Below are 14,389 nucleotides of genomic sequence, written 5' to 3' on the forward strand. Positions count from 1 at the left end.
TATGGCTATTTTGTAAGCAATTAAAAAAGAATATTGATAATAAAAAATATCCGTTCTTAATCTGTGTGTAATCCAGTGTTTATACCATATAAATTACATACCTCCAATATCTTGCCCTGACTTTGACTGAAATTATCACAGAACTCACAAATGATATGACACTATTTACAATAAATCCCGTTATGAAAGATTCAATTTTGCAGCAATCGGATGCTAGCTACTAAGCGTTTGTAAGTATTTGAATTTTATCTTACTTCACTGTTCAACGTACAGAAATTGCATCTGTGTGTTTGATCTGTCCTGCTGAGCTCTACCAGCAGCTTGCATCTCTGCCACTATTGTTTTTAAAATGGCAGGAGGGACGTGACTAGTCAAGAGCACTCAGCGGGATGGATTTCACATGGCCTGAGAGGAGCCAGGATTGTCTTATAAAAAAAATTAATTATGATCATGTAGTCATTTAATTCAAACAGTCTTCATACTTCGACAGAATTATCAGATTTATTCATCAGTGAATCTGCATTTAAACTATGTACAGTGGAAAGATGCTGAAACTGCTGGCACTGAGCAGTCTAACGAGAGCTGCCACCAGCTCTGAGCAGGCTGGTCAGCCTTCAGGGTGACAGGGACCCAGGTGAATCTGTGGTTCAGGTTTCTCAGAACCATCTCACCAGACTGGGTGAGCTTAATTTTATCTTCAGAGCAGTTCAAGAAGCGTTTTGCTGCCTAACGGGAAGGGACAGCCACATTGAAACTTTACTCCTCTGGTTCTTGACTTTTCTGCTTAAGATTTATGAGTTCTCCTCCAATCATATCAATATCAAAGCCTGGCCTCCCCGTGTGTCTTTCAGTTAGTAAATACTACTTCCCATGGCCTGACCTTTCAGATTGCCACCATTGTAAAATGGGTGGATGAAGAGAGGTATTGTTCCATTTTACAATGAAGTGGAGGATGGAAGGACCTGTTGGCTCCCCAAAGCCAGGGAGTGACAAAACCCAGACAAAACTTGCAGGTTTCTAGTGTTTTATTTTAAATCCTGGGTAGATGTGGCCTGAGATAGCACAAACCATTAGCATCAAGAAGCTTACTGAAGAACAAAAAATCTGAAATAACAGTAAAAGTCAAGAAATAGTGCTATTGACTAGCACTTAGTCAAAAGCCAATGCTTTGCTATTGCCCCGGGGTCAAATCCAACTCCTTGGACAGCATCCTGGGTTCCCAGGATCTAGTTCTAATGCTTCTGGGAAGTCTGTTGTTAGCTGTTTTCTGAACACAACCTGCTTTCACACCACAGTGCCAACGCTTAGGTTGTGTTCTTATCAGAGGCCTTGGTTCTCTACGTATAGAAACCGCACGTAGTTCTCAAGATTGAGCTCAGATTTCTTTCCAAGGTGAAACTTCTGTCAACTTCAAGCAGACTAATAATAGCTAATACTTTTTGAACTTATTACTTGTGTGGTGGACACTAGTCTAAATCATTTAGGTGTTTTATTTTCTTAATCCTCTTGCTAATCCTATGAGAATTTGGTAGATTGTAAGAATGGCCCCAGTCTCCATCCTTCCCCATATAAACACCCCATTATAATGTGGCTTGGTTGCTCTTCGCATCAAGAGTGGAGTCTATTTCCCCACCCTTTGAATGTGAGTTGGTCTTGTGACTTGCTTTGACCAATAGAATCAGCCAGAAATGACTTTGTGCCGGCTCCAAGTCTGAGCCTCAGGAGGCCTTGTATAATTCAACTCTCCCTCTCTGAACCCTGCCAGCTGCCATGTGCAAAAGCCCAGGTTAGTCTGTGGCAGATGAGATACCACAAGGACCAAGCCATTGCCCAGCTGACCTGATAACTGAACTCAGCTGTGTGACTGAACTTAGCTGAGGCGGAAGAACTAACACACCCCGAATTACTGACCCACAGAACACTGAGCTAAATAAATGGCTGCCGTTTCAAGCTATTCGTTTTGGGGGTGATATGTTCCATAGTAAAATTAGCTGATAAAGAAAGGTTTTATTACTGTCATTTTACCAATGAACAAAATGAGTGGCAGAGAAATCAAATAAAATTTTCAGGGTCACACAGCATTTCAAAGGTAGAGCTGAGATTCAGACCCCACAATCTGACTCCAGAGATGAAACAGTCTGTTACACCAGCCACAGAAGAAATGCCTGCCTCCTGTGACCTACATTCATTCATTCATCAAGCATATATCAAGTATTTATTATATACCAGACAATGTGGTAAACACTGAAGATACAATGATGAATAAAACTGCATTCTTGCCCTCAAGGGGCTAACATTCTAATGGAGGAGACAGGTAGGTAAATTACACACAGCAAGTGAGTAATTACATTGTGATAATTGCTCTAATAAGGGTATGTGTAATGAACTGGAGCAGAAAGGAGCAGGTTCCTAACTTTCTTATAGCACTTATTATCTGTAATATTCTTTTCACATTTATTATTTACTTCTCTGTATTATTAGTTGCTTATTTAGGAAAATATGTTTTATGATCTCAGCTAGATTATAAGTTCCTAGGGTAGAAAGAGCCTAGTGCCTGGTAAAATTTCCCATGGAGACTGACTCTGTATCTTGCCCATAGTAGTTATTCAATAAATATGTTGATGGACTATGAAAGGTAAATTTTCAGATTTATCAGGGTAACTGCAGAAAGAACAAGGAGGTATGCTATAATCAGAGACTGTGTTTGGCATTTGACTAAAGTGGTATTATTCAATTCTTTGATTATATTGACCTATTATCTAAAAATGAATAAAAGTCTTTATAATATTGTGAAGTAAACAATTTACTGTTCACCGCACATAGATAAGAGTTTGATGGGACCTCAGTGAGTGCTTCCCTCAAATCTCACCTATGGCAACCATCACTCAGCAAAGTGCTCTAAATCCTTGAAGAGAGCCACTCCTTGTATGGAAATATTAAACTACTAAGCATACATAGCACAGAACCATATTTCTAAGCCTGGACTCTGGAAGCAGATCACCTGCATTTGAATCCTAGCTCTGCCGCTTTCCATCTGTGTGACCTTGGGCAAATAATCTCTCTCTGCCCAGTTTCCCTATCTTGAGGATCAAGATAGTTGCAGCACTGCCCTCCTAGGGTTTTATGATGCTTAAATTTTTGTAAATATTTGTAAAAGTGCTTAGAACAGTTCCAGACACATAGTGAGTGTCATGTGAATGTTTGTTAAATAAAAAATAAACATATGAAGCTAAAGATTTTTTTCTTTTTCGGCTTCCTTTTTCTTTTCTGCACACTATGTCTAGTGCTCAACAAATATTGGATGGAGGAAGGAGTAAAGACATCTACTTTTCTCAAGGGTGCAATGATTCATGATGCTGTTCAAGAAGCAACTGGTCACTTTAACGAAATAACCTCTATTTTTTTTTTTTAGTTTATTTATTATTTTTGCTGTGTTGGGTCTTCGTTTCTGTGCGAGGGCTTTCTCTAGTTGTGGAAAAGGGGACCACTCTTCATCGCGGTGCGTGGGCCTCTCACTATCGCGGCCTCTCTTGTTGTGGAGCAGAGGCTGCAGATGCGCAGGCTCAGTAGTTGTGGCTCACGGGCCTAGTTGCTCCGTGGCATGTGGGATCTTCCCAGACCAGGGCTCGAACCCGTGTCCCCTGCATTAGCAGGCAGATTCTCAACCACTGCGCCACCAGGGAAGCCCCTAGAACCTCTGTTTTTGAGTTTTCATTTTAGATATTTTATGTTACAGCTTGTTTACCTATAGGTTTAAAAGTCATCTTTCTTTATCTTTGGGGACATTTGGCATTTCACATACATGTCTTGAGTAACTGAGATTCTTAAAAAATAAGGATATTTATTATTACTGATAGTTTAATGATAGATGGCAGAATATATTCCTGATTCTGAAAAGCAGCTCTTTGGTGATAGTTCTTCATACCAATGACTGAGATGAGAGAGGATGTTGTTGCCCTTCAGCTTCTGTCTTTTTTTTTTTTTAATTGGAGTATAGTTGATTTACAATGTTGTGTTACTTTCTGCTGTACAGCAAAGTGAATAAGTCATGCATATACATATTTCCACTCTTTTTTAGATTCTTTTCCCATATAGATCATTACAGAATATTGAGTAGAGTTTCCTGTGCTATACAGTAGGTCCTTATTATAGCTTCTGTCTTTGATGTTACCTGTGACTCTGGACAAATCACTGTTCTTCTTCAGGTCTCAATTTCCCCATATATGGAGAGAGAGAGCATTTGGAGAGAGGTAGTATTTCCTTCATTTAACTACTGTATAGGTTTGCGCTGAGGGGAAGTGGCTAGAGTGAATGGTCCCCAAGAACAATTAGGAACATTCTTAGTGACTTGTGGAATGAGATGAAAATTTAGATAATAGAAGAAGAAAAATCTTTTTCGTTCCCTGAAAACGGCCCAGAAGCGTGGGGCCAGAGGTATCTACCCAGTCATCTTTGTGGAAGTAGTCAAATGCAAACAACAAATCCAAAATTGAAAGTATTTTGAGTGTATCAACAGAAATTATATTAGATACATTCACAAATAAATGCTTTCTTTAAATTCAAACAGAAAGTCACAAAATTATAATCATCCTCATCAGTTCACTCAGTCCCATGTAATTAATTTTTTTTCATCTTGATCTTTTGTTAGCACTTTTATGAATTCATCAGTTTTCCATTAGAGTTCTGAAAATGCTTATTCATTTAGTTCAGCAGTATAGTCAGTTACCAGAAACCTGTACTTGTCAGAGTCTTTTCCATGAATTCCTTGAAGATGAAACCCTTTTATAATAAATGCTTTTATATGCGTCAAAATTTTCAAACAGTTGGAATTTATGGGAAAGTATTTGTTTTACTGTAGAAATGCCCTATTCCGAATGTTCATTAAAGAAAGGCGTGGAACTCTTTCCTTATAAGCAAGACAATGCACCTTTATCAAAAAGAGTTATCATCCAGATTTGCAAATTATCCTAATCACCTTCTCCACCCTCAAATTTTTCTTTTATTTGTGGCAATATTTTTTCTTTCTCTTACTGATTCTTAAAAAAGAAGGTAAGTATTGCTGTGTTGCAATATTCACCAGCCCGTTGATTTTTTTTTATAGTTAATAGAGAAAAATGACCTAAGTTTTTTAGTCAAATACTTATATGCCTAATCATTAATTATCATTGTATCATTACAAGGACATACTATCTGGACTGAGGTCCAGTTTTCCTTAGAGATGACCTGTTTATACCTTGAAATATCTGTTTATTTCTGCTCTCAGCTTCTTTGATTAGTGCAAATTTCCCAATTTTTCAATTTTTAGAATAATATTTCTCTGTTGCTCTGTCTTATCCCTTTCTCCATATCCTCTTTACTCTTCTATGCCTTCTCAGTATACCCAATCCTCTTTTTAATTATATTACATTTTATAATACAATATTTCATAGTATTTCAGTAAAATTTCAAATTGTTCAAATTCTATGAATTAATAGTTTTATTGTTGAAGAACTGTCTGACAGTTTGGATAAATTTTGGGAGTCGGCTGGCTTAGGTGACAAATAATTAAAGAATTCTGCTGGGTATTTCATTTTATCTTATTTTTTAAAGACAACTGACTACCTAATGGATATATTTTCTCAAAATCTGATAGTAACAGGCAGCCACTGCTAATACAACCTGATAAATCTGAATTGGAATCTTTTCATTTTGTCTTTACATCTTATTGAGCTCACCAATAGGACTGATTTAAATTCTCTGTGGGGACTTCAATCCCATCTGCAAGAATATTTTGTCCAGTTTTATCTCATTTTATGTGAATGAAGTCCATAGTTTACTCAAATTTCCTTATTTTTTACCTAATGTCCTTTTTCTGTTCCAGGATCCCATCTAGGATAAACACATTACATTAAGTTGTCATATTTCCTTAGGCTCCTTTTGGCTATATAGTTTCTCACACTTTCCTTGTTTTTGATGACCTTGAAAGTTTTTAGGGACACTGATCAGATAATTTGTAGAATGTTTCTCAATTGGGAGTTGTCTGATGTTCTTCTCATGATAATACTGGGGTTGTGGGTTTTGGGAAGGAGGACCACAGAGGTAAAGCCCCATTTTAATCAGAGAATATCTAGTTGATGTTAAACCTTATCACCTGGCTGAAGTGGCATTTGCAGTAAAGGTACTCTTTATTTTTTACTCCTCTTTCTGTAAAGAGGATGTAAGTTTTATTCACAGCCCACACTTAAGGAGTGGAGAGTTTAGCTCCAGCTCCTTGAGGGTGGAGCATCTACACAAAAGATTTGAGATTTGTCTGCAAGGGAGGTTTGTCCATTCTCCTGTACCTATTTATTTTTCTTTATTTAGTCATTTATTTATATCAGTATGGGCTCCTGGATATTTATTTTGTACTTTGGGTTATAATCCAATACTACTATATTTATTTTGCTGCTGGAACTGTTCAGCGTTGGCCATTGGCAAGTCTTTCTGTTGGCTTCTATATTCCTTGACATACTCCCATCGTTACCTTCCTCCCCCACTCCTCCCTCCCTTCCTTCTTTCCTTCCTTCCTTCCTGGCATGGCAAAATACTGCATGCTCATCTTGTTTATTTCATCCCCTAGTCCTAGAATCAACAATTTCTCCCAGGAACCGTGCTTGCCTTTTTGGAGACTGGTGTTAGGAACAAAGATCTGGACATTAGATTGATAGTTGATACTGGGGTGTTTCTTTTAGACATTCTCAGCTGACAGAGCAAGCTGTATGTACACATCTATACATGTTTCTATATGTAGCCATCTGTATCTATATTAAGCTCAACATGAGTTCATACTGTTGTCCCTAACTCTAATCCACTAACAGCCAAACTAATTTTAACTAAAATGGTTTATGTGGGGAAAACATGAGGAGAAGGAAGAACAGGCAAAACAGTGTCCCTGCTTTGGGGTAGATGAGACCAGAGATGATACTAAACTACACTGAACTCCCAAAGGATGTAAACAAGGGCTCCAATGGAGGAAGAAACTATTAATACATCCTTTAGTAACAATTTTCAGATTTACTATTAATAGGGTTATACTTCAAACATTTTTAGGGTAACATGCAGCAAAGGAATACTTTGCAACAGAAGTCCAATATCTTTTCAGTTGGACTTTTCGAAGTCCAATATCTTTTCAATAGGAGAGATGTCAGGATTCTGTAGCCTGAGTGGGAGACTTCAAACACAGCTCTTGAGAGGAAGCTATAAGACAAAGCATCCCAGCCTAGTCCGATCTTGCTTCTCTAGGCAACTTTGATCCTGATGACCACTGGAAGTTCCTATAAGAGGGGTGGTGAGGGGTGGTTGTAGCTACAGTTCACCTAATAGTTCAATGTCCCATAGGAATAGTAGGAAAGAACATGGGACTTGGAATAGAAAGAAATGGATTTGAGGGTAACCTCCACCATTTGTTAGTAATATAAATATTTTAATATCTCTAAACCTTGGTTTTCTCATTTGTAAAATAAGATAATAATTTCTATAATATTTATTTTTTAGGGGCAGTGTAATGATCAAGAAAGCTAACATACGTGAAAGTAATTTGTGAACTGAAAAAACAATGCAAAAAGTATTCTTATTTATATTCTTCGCAGGAGGAGATCACACATATATAGGTAGTTGCAGGTGATATAGCATGGTGGTCAAGAAAGTGAATTCTGGAAAGAGATTACTTAGGTTAAAATCCCAATGGCCCAGTTTACTAATTGTGTAAAGTTGGTCAAGAAACAATTTCACTGAGATTCAGTTTTCTCCTAGATAAATGGGATTCATTTATCCCATAAACTCATTGTAAGAATTTGGTGGGAGAATGTCTCATACATGGAAAACACTCAATATCAGTTTGGTGAACCCCAAATAATTAATTCACAAGAGAACTTAGAAATAAAGCTATCCCCATGTTAACTTTCCGTGGATTTTAGTTTAATCATCTATGGAGTGGGGAGGGGGTTTGCACAGTTGCTAACTTCCTTTTTAGCTCTAAACCTCAAATTCTGAATCTCTATTTCCTTGAAATGCTGATTGAGGCATGGGAAATGCACTCCCAGCTCATAATGCAGAACCTGGGTAAATTTCTTGAAGTAAGTTAGAGGGATTGGCCCCTCAATTTAGCTATGATGCATTCCCCCCACTTCAGCGATCAGAGAAGGCTACAGTTGGAAAGGCCCTCACTTACACAGGCCCCTTCCAAATCTCTGGGAGGGGCCTTGGCAATGTGTAAAATCTGCAAAAACAAGACATTTTAATTGCAATCAGTTGATTGCTATTTCCACTTTGACTTTCCCTCATGTCAGATGGTATTGGAGGGACCTTGAACATTTTTGAGAGATGGTGAAAGGGAAGGTGATCCAGGAATTTAGTGCAGATTGAGGTAGTAGGATGTATTTATGTGTTCACAATTACAGATGTTCCTCCACTTACAGTGGGGCTATGTCCCAATAAGTCCATCATAAATTGAAAATACCGTAAGTTGAAAATGCATTTAATACACTTAACCTACCAAATATCACAGCTTAGCCTGGCCTCATGCTCAGGACACTTACACCAGTTAACAGTTGGGCAAAATCATCTAACACAGAGCCTACGTTATAATAAAATGTTGAATATCTCATGTAAGGTATTCAGTACAGTGCTGAAAGTGAAAAACAGAGTGGGTGTCTGGGTAGAGCATGGTGTATGTGTATTGGTTGTTCACTCTCGTGGTCACGTGGCCGACTGGGAGCTGCAGCTCACTGTCTCTGCCCAGCATCACAAGGGTGTATCTTACCAAATATCGCTAGTCTGGGAAAAGATGAAAATTCAAAATTTGAAGTAAGATTTCTACTGGGGCTTCCCTGGTGGCACAATGGTTGGGAGTCCACCTGCCAATGCAGGGGACGCGGGTTCATGCCCCGGTCCGGGAGGATCCCACGTGCTGCAGAGCGGCTGGGCCCTTAGGCCGTGGCAGCTGAGCCTGTGCGTCCGGAGCCTGTGCTCCACAGCAGGAGAGGCCACAGCAGTGAGAGGCCCGTGTACCGCAAAAAAAGAAAAAAAAAAAAAAAGATTTCTACTGAATGCATGTTGCTTTTGTATCACTGTAAGTTAGAAAAATAGTAAGTCATCGAAAAATTGTTAAGTCGAACCAACATAAGTCAGGGATTGTCTGCACTTCCAAGTGGTTGCTAGCCCCCCGCAGTGAAAGAAAAACCAACAGAAATATTCTGACTTCCCACGGTGCTGACTCACAAAAGATAGAGATAAGAAGATGTAGGAATGGAAGTTATATTATCATATGAGTGTGTACTATTGCAACAGTTCCTGAAGAACGTGGAGGTATTTAAGATGGTTCTCTGCACAAGAAAATTTGAAATCTTACAGCTCATATATGAAAGAACTTATGGAGCTTCTCTCAAATATGCATATAACCCACACATACAAGTTGGGAAGCTGAAAGAATTTTCTAAGCTACGACAATAAAAAACCCAAATTTTGATCAATCATGTTAAAAGAAAGACTAGAAAGACTAATTGATATATTTTTTTTCTCTAGAAAATAGTGTTACAAAAACTTTGCCATCATGCTAATTGAAGACTATGAAGCCAAAATTTCAGGGTAAAGAGTATTAGGAAGGTGTGTATTTGTCAGTTATTTAGTTAACATTATGTGATTTTCATGGATTATTTATGTTTGTGGTATTGCTAGCTTTTTAATATTTGTAATTTTATGCACCAGAGAATGTGTATCTGCTCCTGTATGTACCCCACATTTGCTTCTTTGAGGATCCTGCCAAGTCTCTTAGAAGAGGCGGTGGGAGTAGATGGATTTCTCTGATGTACAAAGATGCAGGACTGAATTTAGATTTCCTTTTAGATCCTTTGTATTTCAGGAATCTTCTCCACGAAACGAAGAGTTAAGCCTCTCACAGCTTCTTTCTGTTTGTACGGCTCCTTCCCTACTGGCTTTAGAAGAAGCTGGTGGCTCCCAAGGGCTCAGCTTGCTACCTGGAGCCACTCAGGCAATTGACTTGGACTTGTTTGTTCCAGTTGTGCTGATGGATTCCACTATGCATTCATCATTCATTCATTCATCAGCAAAATATTTACTGTTATGTGTAAGGTGACCTCTGCACTCATATATTTTTTCCTTAGAACAAATGCTTTGAGGTTTGTGCAACGGAAGAACTGGCACTGTATGAAAATTTGATTATTTGATTATTTAAGCACATTGTCACTTATCGATATGGGTCTGAAATCTGCGGAAATTTAGAAACTCTTCTGGTATCTTACCTCCTAACCTGGCTTTTCTTGAAATCATACAGATGCCTGATAGCAATTTAGCAATCTCTACCCCAAATATCTTTATTCCAATGGCAGAATCTGAGGGTGTATTTGTGCTAAATGAATCTCCTAATAAAAATGCAATTTATTAACGTGATTTAAAAACTGCCAAATTATTTTGGAAAATTATGTATTGTTGATCAAAACATCTGAATCACAATTTAAGTGGTCAAGTTCTCTATTCCAGGGTAGACATGGTGATTTTGTATGTATGTATGCATGCATGCACATATATATGTGCACACATATATGCATTCATGTGTACATGTGAATTTCCTATTTACATACATACACATCTAAATGCATAGATATACATATATAGTATATCTAATTACTCTACATGTGCACTTTGTAAAACTTAAGAATTACTGTACCCATCCTCAGAGGGAATAATCTATTAAAATATGGTTTAGGACCAACTTAATAGCTTTATGAGAGAAAGAAATATTACCTGTGTCCTATGACCTACGTGGATTTTACTATTTAGGAATACATACACTCGTTTGCTCAGTGGCTTTGTATATTTCCCAAGAGTAGGGCACCAGGTGGTAGGTGCCAACACTAAGCAAAAAATTTGCTCTCCCCTATAAATATTTCAAAGGGGACAACATCAGTCCCCAGTATCCAAATTCTTGTCCAGCTCTGCCCCTAAGCAGGGAGTGAAGGCATATGCTTTAGGTGAGGGACTATCAGAGCCCATCTCTGGCATCCAGGCAGCAAATAGTGGCAAATGAGTCTGAGCTGTGGATCAGCTGGAGGGTAATTGATCATTCTACCCTCTAACCACAGCAGGTGACATCAACCTGTTATCACAATAGCCTAGTCGAAAATGAACAGGAGGTTGTGCCTGTCTCCCAGAATCCCCTCCACGTTGGAGGTGCTCTCCTGTTCACTCTTCCATATACCCTACTGAGAAGATACACAGCTCTACCATGAGGGCCCAAGGGTAACAAATAATTTCTGAAGTTATAGCTTACTGTAAGCTTTCATGCACTTACTCTTCTGAAGAAAATGAATTTACTACATAGAATCACACTCCTCTTAAAATATCCCTGGCTCTCCACAACCTACAGATACATAACAAGCCCAAAAGTACTGATGGACACTGATCTATTAAACCATTTCCCCAAAATACCTACAGTGTTTTCATATGAAACAGAAAAAAATCACTAAAGCTATGGTTTGCCAGACAATTACTTTGTCAAATCTCAAGAAATTGCATAATAAATTGTATACATGCATCAAACATGAACAGCAGAGTGTAACAAGCTATGTCTTTCCAGTCCACTTGTTCTTTCATCCAAACAGCAGCTTTTGTTTTCAAGAACAATTCTATATCCCTTTTGAAGGCTTTCATAAAACATGGCTATACATTTATCTATCAAACTAAGTAGAAATAATTGAAACACTTAATATGCACAGTAATAGGGAAACACATGAATAACTTCATTATTAATGTCTATCGATTATTTATGTTTTCAAATAGGCAAATGTAGCTGCTAGTATTTTGATCATGTAAATCTCTGTGTATTTTGGTTTTACTGGTTTATTGGCAAATTTGCAATCCACATTATGGGCATTTTTATTGTTTTACACACTTACCTGACATGTACATAACTGAGGTCAGTTTACCAACTGACTAGTGTTTACTCAATTTGATTATTATGTTACATTTCTGAGCTTAGTTTTCCAAAGGGAAAATTAACTGTACAAGGAAGCCCAGTAAATCTTTACTTAAAAATTCCAAACTTTAGATTGATTTCAGCAGTGAGTTTGTATTGATCTCCAAATCTTTGCGTTCCTAACTAAAAACTAATCTTTATTTCACCTTTTAGTGACTGCAGTCATAAATATGCTCACTCCTACCAATGTAGAGTGGATTAATGGTTATTGGAGATTGGGGCTTCCAACTGAGTCTGGGAAACCTTAACCTTTGGAGGACAACAAGAAGGCACTTACCCCTTGTCAGCTATAATCCGTAGGTCCATTTTTGACATTTACCTGAGTGTTAAAGAGGAAGCAGAGCAAGGACCGGGGAATAAAGCTCTAGAGATTCTGCTTGGCTATTAATCACTCACTGTTAGATTGACTGCTGTGCCTGATCCAGCTACTTCCGGCCATCAGAGTCACCAAAAGGCATGGCCCTTCCACTCCACTTTGGAGCCCAGGTAAACTCCTCCTGGGGAAGACTTTTACCGCCTACCTTTGAGGAGGGGCTTATTGCGTTGTTAAAACCCGTCTGTTATTATTCTTCCAACTTTGCTGTACCGATGGAGAAAACATTTTGGGACGTGTGTCCAACTCATTTGCAAGACCTAATTATAGAGAATAAAAGAGTGAAAAGGGAACAGAACAGAATTTGTTATCAAGGGGTGATCAGTAACATTCCAGGCAGTGGCGGACAGATGGCTGACAAATGGTAAGGAAGCTGTAAAGCTGGGTTTCTCAAAGCATGGTCCTTGGTACCTCTTGAATCACAATAACCGAATTAGAGTGTGAACTTAGAATCTCCTGGGCACCAGCATCCCAGACTTCAACAAGAACTCCAACAACATGTTCCCCAAGTGTGACACCACAGTTGTAATGTGGGTGTGTTTTACCCCTTTATCACTTTCTGTGGTGGAAAGTAAAAATTTTGATTTTCTTGGACCTGATGGTAGACATTACTATTAGGTAACCCAATATCCATATTTTTCTTTCTATTTAATAATGAAGCCTTAATTTTCACCTAAGCTCCTTGTTGCCCAGTTATCATTTCCCAGCCTTCCTCACAGCTAGGCGCAGGAGGGGCTTTTGCGTAGTGCTTATAAAATGTCTCCTTTAAAAATGGGAACATGCCCTTTTTCTTCCTTTTCTCCAATCTGTCACCTAAAATGTGCCTATATTAGCTGGAGCCTCAGCAGCACATCCTGGACCCTGACAGCAAGACTGGATTGGTGGGTCAGAGAGCTTGCCAGGGTCTGGGTCCCTGATGGTTTCATGAAACCACCACACTGGTCCTCGACTGCATATGACTGGACCTTTTTTACATGACACAATAAAACCCGAGTGTTTAATCCCTTACTGGGAAAGGGGAGCCACTGTAATTCATAGATGAACGAGATTACTAACTGGTACAGACACCATTTAAGACTATGGGTTAACTTCAGGCAGAATCCTCCCACTACAGATGATCCCAACTTTCCCCCCAAAGCGTTATTTTTGACTGTGAGGGTGAAAACTGTGTCTGAACAGAACAGTGACTGTTATGTTTTTGAGCTCTGGAGTCAGAGGGGTACTCCTAGTCCTGCTTCGAATTTCAGAAAGGTATGTGTGTTCCTGCCTCTTGTCCACAGAAAGGTGATAGGTTTGCAGTGGTTAGGTGGCCACAGGGGTTCTAAGGAGGGTGGCAGCCCCAAGGACAGACATGTGTGCAAGAATCTAGATTGCCTGTTAAAGCAATTGATTACTTAGTGGTGCCCTCCATGCTCCATGAAGCTAACCTTTATCAGACTTAAGGCTAAGACTATTACATATGGATGAAATGCAGTGTCTTAAGGACATTCAAAGCTTACTTAAAGTGTCCCTTTTACCTTGAGAAGAAGAGATTGTATTTCTTTCCTCCCATTAATGTTTTTTATTTTTTGTTTCCAAATCTGATGCTATCAAGTCATTATCTTTGAGTAGTTATAGCATTTCCAACACTTACTGTCAAGACTCTTTAAGATAACGTGCAAATACAGCAGGTAACGTAAGATTCTCTTTCCTTCACCTATGCTGGCTCAGTTATTGAAATCATTTATTAAAGGGTTTTTCCCGTTTCCCTTTTCTCGCTCATTCTGCTATAAATGCAGTTACAACTTTTAACATGCTTACCTTTATAGATACATTGATTAATGGGATGGCTATATATCCACTTGCAGGATAATTTGTTATTAAATTTCACATCCAACATCCAGTGTGACCCTGGTTATGTTAGAACAGGGATTCTCAAAGTGTGGTCCCTGGGCCAGCAGCACCAACATCACCTGAGAACTTGTTAGAAATGCAAATTCTTGGACTCCATCCCAGACCCACTGAAT

Source organism: Mesoplodon densirostris, chromosome 15, assembly GCF_025265405.1.
Source record: "Mesoplodon densirostris isolate mMesDen1 chromosome 15, mMesDen1 primary haplotype, whole genome shotgun sequence".
Lineage (NCBI taxonomy): Eukaryota > Metazoa > Chordata > Mammalia > Artiodactyla > Ziphiidae > Mesoplodon > Mesoplodon densirostris.